The 11,050-nt window shown below is 36.2% G+C and overlaps 1 long non-coding RNA gene across 1 annotated transcript; it reads left to right on the top strand.

The window, feature by feature from the left end:
• Positions 1–9,000: 9,000 nt before the first annotated feature.
• Positions 9,001–9,643, top strand: LOC149145360 (uncharacterized). Its single transcript, XR_016264548.1, has 2 exons — positions 9,001–9,164; positions 9,326–9,643. It is a non-coding gene; the product is annotated as an uncharacterized LOC149145360 (long non-coding RNA).
• The last annotated feature ends 1,407 nt before the right edge of the window (positions 9,644–11,050 follow it).

Here is an 11,050-nt window from a genome sequence, read left to right as displayed (position 1 = left end):
TTTCATATCTACCAAGTGTTTGACAAAAAATCAGTCATGGTTGGGGATGGTTAGGTCAAGTCCTACTTGTAGTTTTGGTTTGTAAGAATTTTCTTGATGTCTTTTATGAGTTCTAGAATTTTCATGTATTTCTAGGCAGAGGATTAGTCGTAGCCCTAGAAATTGGCCTTCATTCTCGTACTCAGTAACAAAACACTAGTAGAAAAATACCACAGCCGCACCAATGCAGGCCTATGGGAGTGGATAGGAACCCATAGTTGCGTGGAGGCCTTGGCAAGGGAGTGAATGGGGCTTAAGGTCAAGGAACAAGTGAGTTGTCCCAAGGGTTGGAGACATAGAGGGGTTGGGTTACCCCTGGAGGTCCTGCAACAACTGACAAAAGTGAGTAAGGTCTTCAGTTGTCGACTCCATTTCCTTAAGGTCACATAGGAAGTTGAGTAATATCATAGTGACCCTTAGCTCATGTCTACCCTGGGAAGCTGGCGAAAGTGGGTAAATGTGGGAGGAGGTATCATGATTAGATACTTGATACAAAGTTGCCCCATTCATCAAATAGTGCATTGATCACAACCATAGTCATTTATTTATTAGAAATTATTTCTCCTAGTTCCTTCCCTTTATACCTTAATTTTGTATAATTTGGTTCTCAATGATATGACTTCTCATGCAGTGCTTAGAGAAAACAATTCTGCCAAATTTTCATAGATATCATTCAATGTCACCAGCTTTGCTACATAAGGGATGAGGGAATCCTTGATTGATTATATGAGGATTCTTTGAGCCCTTATTTACCCTTTCATATACTTTGATAATGCTTGAGCTTTCTCTTGATATTTTTTGGATATTAAACCCTTAACATATTCAATAACTTCATTCTCTATGAGGATTAATTCTATCCTCTTCTTCCATGTAAGGAAACTTGACGACTCCACCAATTTGTTGCTCTCCTTTTAGAATGAAGTCATATTAATAGTACATTTAGACATAAATATAAAGATAGATACTTTTCAAGTGAATATTCTCCTTTGAAGATGCTATCTTAAACCTGATGTCTTCTTGATGATGATGGCAATTAAAGATGTCTTCTTGAAGATGATTTCTTCCTTGATGATGACAATCCTTCTTCTTCTAGAGATGTCTCTCTTCAAATATGTTTGAGATGTGATCCTTTATTTAAAAATATGGGGATTGTCATGATTTATTTGATAATGATGGAAAATCTTCTTCTTGCTTCCTTGGATGTATAAATGTAGGATATGGAGACTTCCAGATGCTTCAAATGTGTGATCCTTCTTTCTTTGAGTGGAGGTAGGGTCTTTGATGTCTTCTTCTCCTATTGATAATGTGATCCTTGAAATGATTACTCCTTATTGGTGCTTCTTAGTCCTCTTTAATGATCTGCTTGTTCTTGGTCCTTATGTACCCTTCTTCAATGATGTGATCTTAAAGCTGCCTATTCTTGACTTGTCACCTTAAATCTGATACCATGTTGAGAAACCTAGGGAAGTTAGATTAGATGATCTCTTTTCTTTTGATAACTACTTATGATGTATTCTTACTTAACTTTATTAGCTTCTCTTTTACTTGATTATAATTAAATTTCTTTATCATCAAACAACTATGAAACTATGAAGATTAATGAGATAAGGAGACACAAAATATAGATTTTTAGCGAGGGAAAAAACATCTCTTCTTGAGAGGAAAATCCACAAGAAGTCTTCTCTTATTATAGAACTTCAAGTGACGAATTCCAAGACCTATGACCCTTGTCAAAGACCTCTCCAAGACCAAGTCAAAACTTCCTTTTGATGAGCTTATCTTTTCAACAATTTCGACCCCAACAATTTCTCTAGTAGCTTCTCTAGAAACTTGGACTCCTAGTAGTTTCTCCAACCAATTCGACCCCTAACAACTTCTTCTACAAAAACCTTAGCCCTTTCACTTGTGGAAAATATGGTGATTTCTTCCTCTTTTCTCCCTTGAATTGATCCAATGAAGATCCTTTCTCATTGGAAACTTGGCTTGTAAGGTATGCCAATTGATGCCCTAACTTGACTTTTGCAATTCGGTCTTAGCTGCTGCAATAGATTCCCTAGTGTTCTCACATGTCTGAAGGATAGTAACCCAAAGATAGTCCAAAAATTTCACTTTCTTTTCCTCTTCTAGTACTCCTTTTCCCCACACCTTTGTCTCTTCCTTGATTAAACTTCTTGTTGCTTGATTGGAATCTCTTCAAGTGAGGTCAAAGTCTTTTATATACATACTTCTCTTCTAGATCGAATAACTCTTTGGAGGCTGACTTTTACTCCCATGAAGGTTGACTTGATATTTTCTACTTGACAAGGTCTTGGAGGCTCTATTTGACACTTTTGATTTTACATAAAAAAATTACAATAAGCAATATTCCCAAAAGGGTCTGTCATAAAGGGTAATGACTCAATTGACTTGTTGACTTAATGACAAGCCCTAGAAGTAGTCAATGGTTGCTTTACCTATAAATCAAATAACCTTGAGCATGAAACCCATGCATCAAGAGTGACAATAATAAATTTCTTTTCACTTTAATATTAAATACATAAAATCATAATTACATATGTCATCATGAAGACCGAACCTAGTTACATATTTGAGCAATTCACTAGTGATTTAAGAAGCATTTTTAAAAAGAAAGATATATATTGTGTTTGTAAAATGTCCTTAGTAATTGAATAGTGGATATAGTTTGACATATCATAAGCTATAAGGGTATGCCAATTTGTTCAAGGTCCAAATTTCCATTGTTAATAACTATTTTTTGCCATGGAATTTAACTTATTTTTAATGTCCTTATCTCATTTTGATCTGGATATGTTCTTATTTTGTAACTTCCAGTTGTCTTGTTCTTTATTTTTCTAATAAAATTATCATGGTTTGACTTTTGTGTTTGCGAATAATGAATTATGTATATGTTGAGAACATACACATAGAAGTGAGAATTTATTTTCTAATATATGTGTTAATTGAACACTATACAACTACTTGGGTTAATGTTTTCATTTAAATATGCATTTATTTAAATATGCAATAATTAATCAAGAGTCAAATTTTTATGATAATTTTTTTGGATTTTTAATTTTTGCAATACTGTAGGAAAATTAGCCTCATAATTCCTAGAATCCTTGAAAATTCAAAATATGAACCTGATCATCTTCATGATGTTTCTTTTCATCCCAATTCATCTTGTAATTGTATTTGTTTTCTAGAGAACGTTTCCCTAGACTTTCCTCATGATTACTAAAATCCTTTAAAAATCTAGATATGAATCTTGTCATCTTCACCATGTTCCTTTTCATCACAATCCATCTTGCATTTGTATTTCTTTCTAGAGCACTTCTTCCCTATATTTTCCATGTGCTATCTATGTAGCTAAGATGTTATTACCCAATGCTACCAAGTATTAGAAAACTCTTATTTTGCTTATTAGTTTCCTATTTTGTGTATAAAACTTGGTCCAACTAAATTATCATATGAACTTTGATATATCATTATTCAAAATCAACATTAACTCATAAAATAACATGTTTAATTATTATTTAATTTGTTAGTGTGAGAGTAAATTTCAATTTATTTTTCATATATATATAAAGTTCAATAGCACTTAGGCACATGCTACAATCAAAATAAATGACGGTTAAACTATAGTGAACCATTATCAAACTATGATAAACCATAATAAACCATTATCAAACTATGATGAACCATAATCAATCATAATCCTATACTATTGCTCATACTCAACTATGGTAAAACATAGTCAACCATAGTCAAAATTTAGAAACTATCATCCAACATATTCAAATATAATCGAAAATGATAAGCTATCATCAAACATGATTAACCATTAGTTAATGAAAATCAACCATATTTAAACATGGTTAATCATAATCAACCTTAATAAACTATGGTGAAGCATGATCATCAATGGCCAACCAAAGTCAAATATGGCCAATTATAAGCCCGGTCAACATAATTTATATAATTTCAATTTTCTTTAACCATAGTTCCATAGTTACCCAAAGTCAACCATACTCAACATGCTTTCAAATAGGGACACACAATGCCAAATATGGTTATTCGTGTGATCTGCAACATAAAACCACAATCAACCACATTGAGCCATAGTAAAACCATTATCATACGGAATAAGCATGGAAAACCATGGTCTTCCATTATCAAATGTAATTAACTATAGTCAAACATAAAAAAATCATACTCAACCATGGTCAACAATGATTAAGCATGGCCAAATATATTAAAAAATATTTAACAATCTGAAATCTTAGTCAACCATAATCAAACATATTAATTTTAGTCAACCCATGAACATGTTGAATCATACTCAAACATATTGGAATAACATAAATATTTTAATATTATTGACATTCATATTTTAGTCTAGAAATTTACTAATCCTCCATACATGTGGGTCAAATTAATACAGCTATATAATTAAAAATTGTTGATATACACCGATAACTATCATTTTCCACCTTTTAAAATTAACGAAAGTAGTAGACATATATCTATCACCTTTAATGATGTTACTATTTATATTAACCCTAGAATAGTCGAGTCATCTCTTTAACTACTTTCTATTTTCATATATATATATATATATATATATATATATATATATAATAGCATAAGGAGACGTGCTCAAATAAGGAAACATATTGTCAAAGATGGTAACTCATGGTCCATATTGGGAAACCACTCTCAATCATGTTGAACCATGGTACAATCATTGTCAAATATAATTAAGCATGGAAAATTATGGCTTTCCATCTTCAAATATATTTAATCATAACATAATTGGACAAATAAAAGTGCATCATGAACAACAATAATTAAATATTATTAATCTTAGTCAAACATGTTCACCTATAAGATAATCTTAATCAACCCTTAAACAATCTTAATGAGATATGTTCAAACATAAGTATTGAAATAATATAAATATTCTAATATTATTAATATTTATATTTTAATTTAAAAATTTATTAATCATTTATATATATAAATTCAACTAATACAACTATATAATAAAAAATAATTGATATAGATTTCGCTTTCCTAAATTAATGAAATAATCATATATTTATCACGTTTAATTATGTTAGTGGAGTAACTGCAAAATAATCCAAATATATTTTTAGTCACCATTTTATTCTCAAATAATGAATTTGTAAATTTAGTTGAAACCAATTTTAAACAAAGGAAGCTGCGACGCAGCAAGTCCCTGCATCAAGTTAAAATAAGCATTTCTTATGCCTTGCATTTGTTGTTTTTAGAGGGGCCGAGGAAACATGCGCCATACTCACAGTCTTTACCAGATACCTGTTTCACCAGCTACCTGTTTCACCAGCTGTCCCTCCGTTGTATGTTTGGAAACTGCCACCAGTTGTGTTTGTAGCAAGAACCAACACAAACCAACTGTCTTCTAAAGCTACACCTGCTGATACAAATTTGGTATCATTCACGTATTGGAAATATTGAGACGTTACAACCATGTAATTGTTGTATGCTATCGCCGGATTTGAATCAGGAACACAATCAGGAAGGATAACTCCATCCTTGGTATTAGATATGTTAAGATGGCAGCTATCCAGTAACTGCGGATAGTTTGAAAATTGAGGTTCATTGCCAGGAACAGTATCTTCACCAGTAGCATTATTACAAGATTGACCTTTGAACTGTTCTGCAATCTGCTCAGCCAAACAAGCAGCATTTTCATTTTCTGTGAGAACTGGCAGCTTCCTTTCTTGTCTAAATTTGTTAATATCTTCCAATAGTGTGTTTACAGCCACTGCAGTTCAGATTATATCAAAGTCAATAAACATTCATATGCAATCATACTGCACTGACTAAAATATTTGATTCCACTGGAGATGCATTAGGTTCCTGCTACAACAAAAAATAGAAAATAGACAATAGTAGACACCATCCAACATTCATTAACCACGAAGTCACTTCACATTCAATTCTTTAGATCTCACTGGCTTGAAAATGGAATTGACTAACTGAAGCTCATAGGTCCAAAAAATGCACAATGCTATTTGTCTCGGCAGTGGATAGACTGGAGAACCTGATCTTTATGGTGACCATTAGACCATCACAATTGCAGTTCACAAACATAAAGCATTATAGGAGATAGTGAATGAAAATAATCCGGATTTGTCCGTTACCTATATGGAAATTCAAAATGGAGGAAAGAAACTACCATCTTATTCTAACTGTGTTTACAAGGACGATCACGAGGCTTCAAAAGTGCCCAAAAGTAAATGACTTTAGTAGCCAATGGGATGACGGATTTGCCTATGAGGTTGATTGCCTGTTAGGCCATCCACCGTGATTTTAATCTAAGGGAGGTCTCCCATTCCAACTGGCATCGATTGGGCCATGCCCCAGTCATGGGTAATAATTTTGACCAAACAAATAACCTGTCAGTGGGTAGAACTTCAAGGAAATTTGCGAATATGGATCACGAGCATGAGGACGACATGAACTATTGACGTTTGTGGAAATTCCTTGCATCTTAGTGCAATTAAATGATGTTAAAAGCTCTACAGCCAACACGCCAACAAATAAATATTGCAACACGGCCACGCATTTACACCAACAAATAAATATTGCAACACGGCAACACATTTGCATGAATTGCAAGTGTCATTTAGAAATGTAGTTTGTCTTACTTCTACTCTTGGCAGAGTCGACCATTTGTTTTTTACCTCAGGTAGAGAGCATTTGTTCTTTGTTCCGCTCAGTCCTAACAGACCCCATTTCAACTTCCTCACTTACCAACCTAACCATCTTCCTCACTTACCAACCTAACCAGGACCAGAAAAGGATTCGCAGAGAAGTTGAGCCAATGTGAACGCAAGGTTCAGATCTTTGAGTCAAATTGCCACCTGTTCCGGACTCTGAGATGAAGAGGTTATGCTATAGTCATGCCTACAAGTTATTCATTGCAGGATTGTCAACCAGTCTAGAGCCCGACCAAACACATTGTGCTAGAGGTGCTAGTTGATTCAACGACAGCTTCAGGGCAGACTACAACGCACATGCACATATATCAGGTGAGCTTATTTGTCGAAAATTTTCCATGGGTTTTTTTTGTTGGGTATTCAGTTTATAGAGTTCTAGGCTGGATGGGGAGAAATTTTATCGGTTTCTGAGATACAACTTGTATCGTTCAAGAGGATAGTGAAGAAGAAGAGCGATAGAAATAGGATCTTTTTATGATGGGAGTATTTTACTGAGGAGAATAGTGAAATTGGGTTCAGGTTTAAGATCATGTTCTAGCCTATAGGGAGGACAACTAGCAGCGCTGGGTAGCTCACAGAGCCAGCAAAGTTATATTTTCACGGAGGACAGCCCGAGCTGTATTTGCGGATAGGACAACTCGCAGCAGGTAGGAAAACTCGTAGCGCCCAACTCGCAGCGTTCGGCAGCTCACAGAGCCAACTTGGTTTCTGGTCCAGCTTTCATGGCTCGCTGTTGCTACTCTTTTCCTCTGATTCCTTTGTACTGAAAGGTTCTTCTTCTTCTACTGCTTCTATCGTAGGAGGGCAAGTTCAGCCCACCTCCCCACTCGTGAATTTTCTCTTCTTTCCATAGTGGATTGAACAGAAAGCCACAAGAATACAGGTACCTGTCCTGCACATAGCGAAGAAGAAAATAAGACAGGTACCTGTCCTGCACATAGCGAAGAAGAAAATAAGCAGAGCGAAAAAAATAAACAGCAAGAGAGCTTTGCAAACCAATTTGTGGGGACATCATGCCCCACAAGGAGCTGCGTGCAATCATGCTATGGATCTACTTGTAACATGCTATGGGTCTACGTGTAATCATGCTAGGACCTGTAATGCTATGGAGCTACGTGTAATAATCTTAGGACATGTAATATAGCTAGCATTCCATATAGCTAGAGCTACGTTTAATCATGCTAGGACGTGTAATATAGCCAGCCTTCCATATGGACATTTATGGAGGTGCAGTCTGGCATAGGATTATTTATGGAAGTGCAGTTTGCCATATGCTGAGCCCTCTGCAGCCTGACCCATGCAGATAAGAGATGAGCAGCCAGATTATTTATGGAAGTGCAGTTTGCCATATGCTGAGCCCTCTGCAGCCTGACCCATGCAGATAAGAGATGAGCAGCCATCTTGACAACATATGAGCCTGCATTGCTGCATAACATTTAATTTCAACCCAGCATTACTCAATTTTCCCATGAAAGTGTTTCCAACGACAGGTGTTCGAAGGAGAGGCACAGTGCCCATGCAGAGAATGAAGGCTTCTCTTTTCTTGTATTTTTCCAGTGAAGCTGGTGGATGATGAGACAGAATGTTGCAGTGAAGCTGGTGGATGATGAGACAGAATGTTGCAGAATCAGCCAGAGAAGGAAGAGATGAATGGCAACACGATATTGAAGAGCGCGAAAGTGAGGGAGATCATCCAAAACAAGCGCAGGCTGGTGGAGGTGCCACACACGGCGAGTGTAGCCGACACTCTCAATGCACTGCTTGAAAACAACATATTGGCGGTGCCAGTGGCAGCCCCTCCTGGGCAATGGATAGGAGCAGGGGGTTCCATGATATTGGAGTCTGACAAACTCACCGACTCAGTCAGGAAACAATATATACGCATGGTCAGTATGTTGGATATTCTTCTCCATGTTGCCGAATGTGTCGCTGGGACTGATATAGAGGCCAATCTCATGTCTGTTCCTGTTTCTGCTATCATTGGGCGCTCTTTGGAGGGACTCAGCTTATGGAGCGTCAATCCTGATACCAGGTACATCGCTTAGTTTCTGCTAAATTCCTATAACTTTGCATGTTTGGGTGTCTATAACAAACAACTAGGGCCACTTTTTACAGAATTCTAAACCATGGCTTTACCTATGTGTTTGCACTTTTTACAGAATTCTAAACCATGGCTTTACCTATGTGTTTGCAGTGGCATTGAATCAGATTCATGGGGACGCCATGCCGGAGAACAAAAGCTTGGAAGGTGCGAGAAAAAGCAACTGCCCAGTTCTCGCATAATAGGTTCGACCAGTTTGGGTTCTTTTTTTTCTTCGCAGAGCACCTACAGTGTCCATTGAACCTGTCCAGCTAGATCATGTATGTAATTAACTCGAGCTCAAAAATTCAAATTCAAGTTAATAGTATATTCAAATTCAAGTTAATAGTATCTTGTGATGCAAAAATTCAAATTCAATACTAGGATAAAAAAATAGAGAAATTCATAACATTTTAACAATATATGTGGCTTGAATTTCCAGCGACGGCTTCAGAAGCACAACCAGCACAGTGGGAAGAAGACAGCGAAAACAGTAATGAAGATTTTGATATCTCCTCTTCGAATTTCAGGTACACTGACATCGGTTTTCATTTCCGATTCTTTCATCATTTTCATCTGCCACAACTGTCGAGCCGTGATATAGACAACACCGACTTGGAGGATCCTCTGGGACCAAAGGCTTCTTCTTGCGTTCGGCCGGCACTGGGTGCTCACACCTTCATCAACCAGTATCTTTGTCTCTGTCTCAGCATCTGCTTTGAGTCTGCATAGTAGATCTCGCATAGTCTGCATAGAGATAGGTTCTTCCTTTTCTGTCTCGGCATCTACATATAGCTTTGAGTCTGCATAGTAGATATAGCCACCGAGGTGTTACAAAATAACCAGATGGCAGTGTCAAAGTACCAGATGGCAGTGTCATGTAAACAGATGGCAGTGTCATGAAGCAAATCAACCAACTTTGATATTGTATTCGGTTGCATTCGGTACCTCCCATAGCATTTAATGCTTCGAACTAATACTAACATTAGTTTGTTAAACTTTCAAAATGCAAAGAAAATGTAAATGAAACCGATGAACATAATGAATATAGTATATAGTTTGGCCTCCCCGCCTCGGGAAGAGGCCAAATAAGACGGTGAATTACAATGTGCAACAAAACTTTCAATATACACTCTCAACCGCCATTAAGAAGCAGCTAACAAGCAGGTTAATTAATGCTAACTCCAAACAAACTGATTCCTATAGTCCCTGGCCATTGCCAAATGGCAGGGACTAATAATGAACTCTTATCATGGTAAGTTAGGGTAATTGCAAAACAAATTTTAAGTTATAATGTGGGGAAATAAGGATATGACATTGTGATTGTGATATTAATGGCGTTGCAACAACCACCGAGAGCAAAAACCTGCACTCTTTTTTCAATTGGACACTAACTTAGCAATCTTATCACCTTTCAAGTGGCTTCCGTATTAAAAAAAAAACCCTTAAGTTGATGGCTGAGAGTTCAAATTTGGTGTTTTGTATTTCAGTTGACATCCATACTCATGCAGATATGGAAGTCACATGACCCCATAAAGAAAATATTTTTCCACAAAGTTACTCTTCACGGAAATCCAGTGAAGGAGGGATCCCACTATTTTCGGTTTTCTCTCTCACAAACCCTTCTCTGGCAGGCTAGAAAACACTAGTTATTAAAAAAAACACAAAACTAGAGGACAAGTAAGATTCTTTACAACGTATGTATCGCAGACAGGGCTTATCCACCAATCTACCGCAACTAATAACATAGCAAGGGGACCATGCAATTGTCTCTCTGGTTTCTTCAAGAGTGGACAATTTCACACCACGTGTATCTCTCCGTATTCTCAAACCAAGTTTCAGTTTATATAAATATCCATCATTATAACTGCCTCTGTTGCAATATCCAGTTCAAGTTCAAAAGAAGAACTCACTCAACATATATTTAATGAATAAGTGTAGCGACCATAACGACACTATTGATAATTCGGGATTGGGATGGAAAGGTCCACTATATGTTTTCGGTGGGTGTGTGCCGTGCTGTTTATGATATTTTTTGCTTGATATTTTTGAAGTGTAATACCCCGGGATAAATGTAAATATTTGACTTTATTGTGGTAAATGAAAAACTGAATTTGATATTATTATCTATTTGAATTTAATAATATTTATTTAATATATATATATA

The sequence above is a fragment of the Pinus tabuliformis genome, chromosome X, assembly GCF_031772625.1.
Source record: "Pinus tabuliformis cultivar Carrire ecotype Pingquan chromosome X, CPIR1, whole genome shotgun sequence".
NCBI classification, from domain to species: Eukaryota; Viridiplantae; Streptophyta; class Pinopsida; order Pinales; family Pinaceae; genus Pinus; species Pinus tabuliformis.
This window is presented reverse-complemented; position numbering and strand designations above follow the sequence as displayed.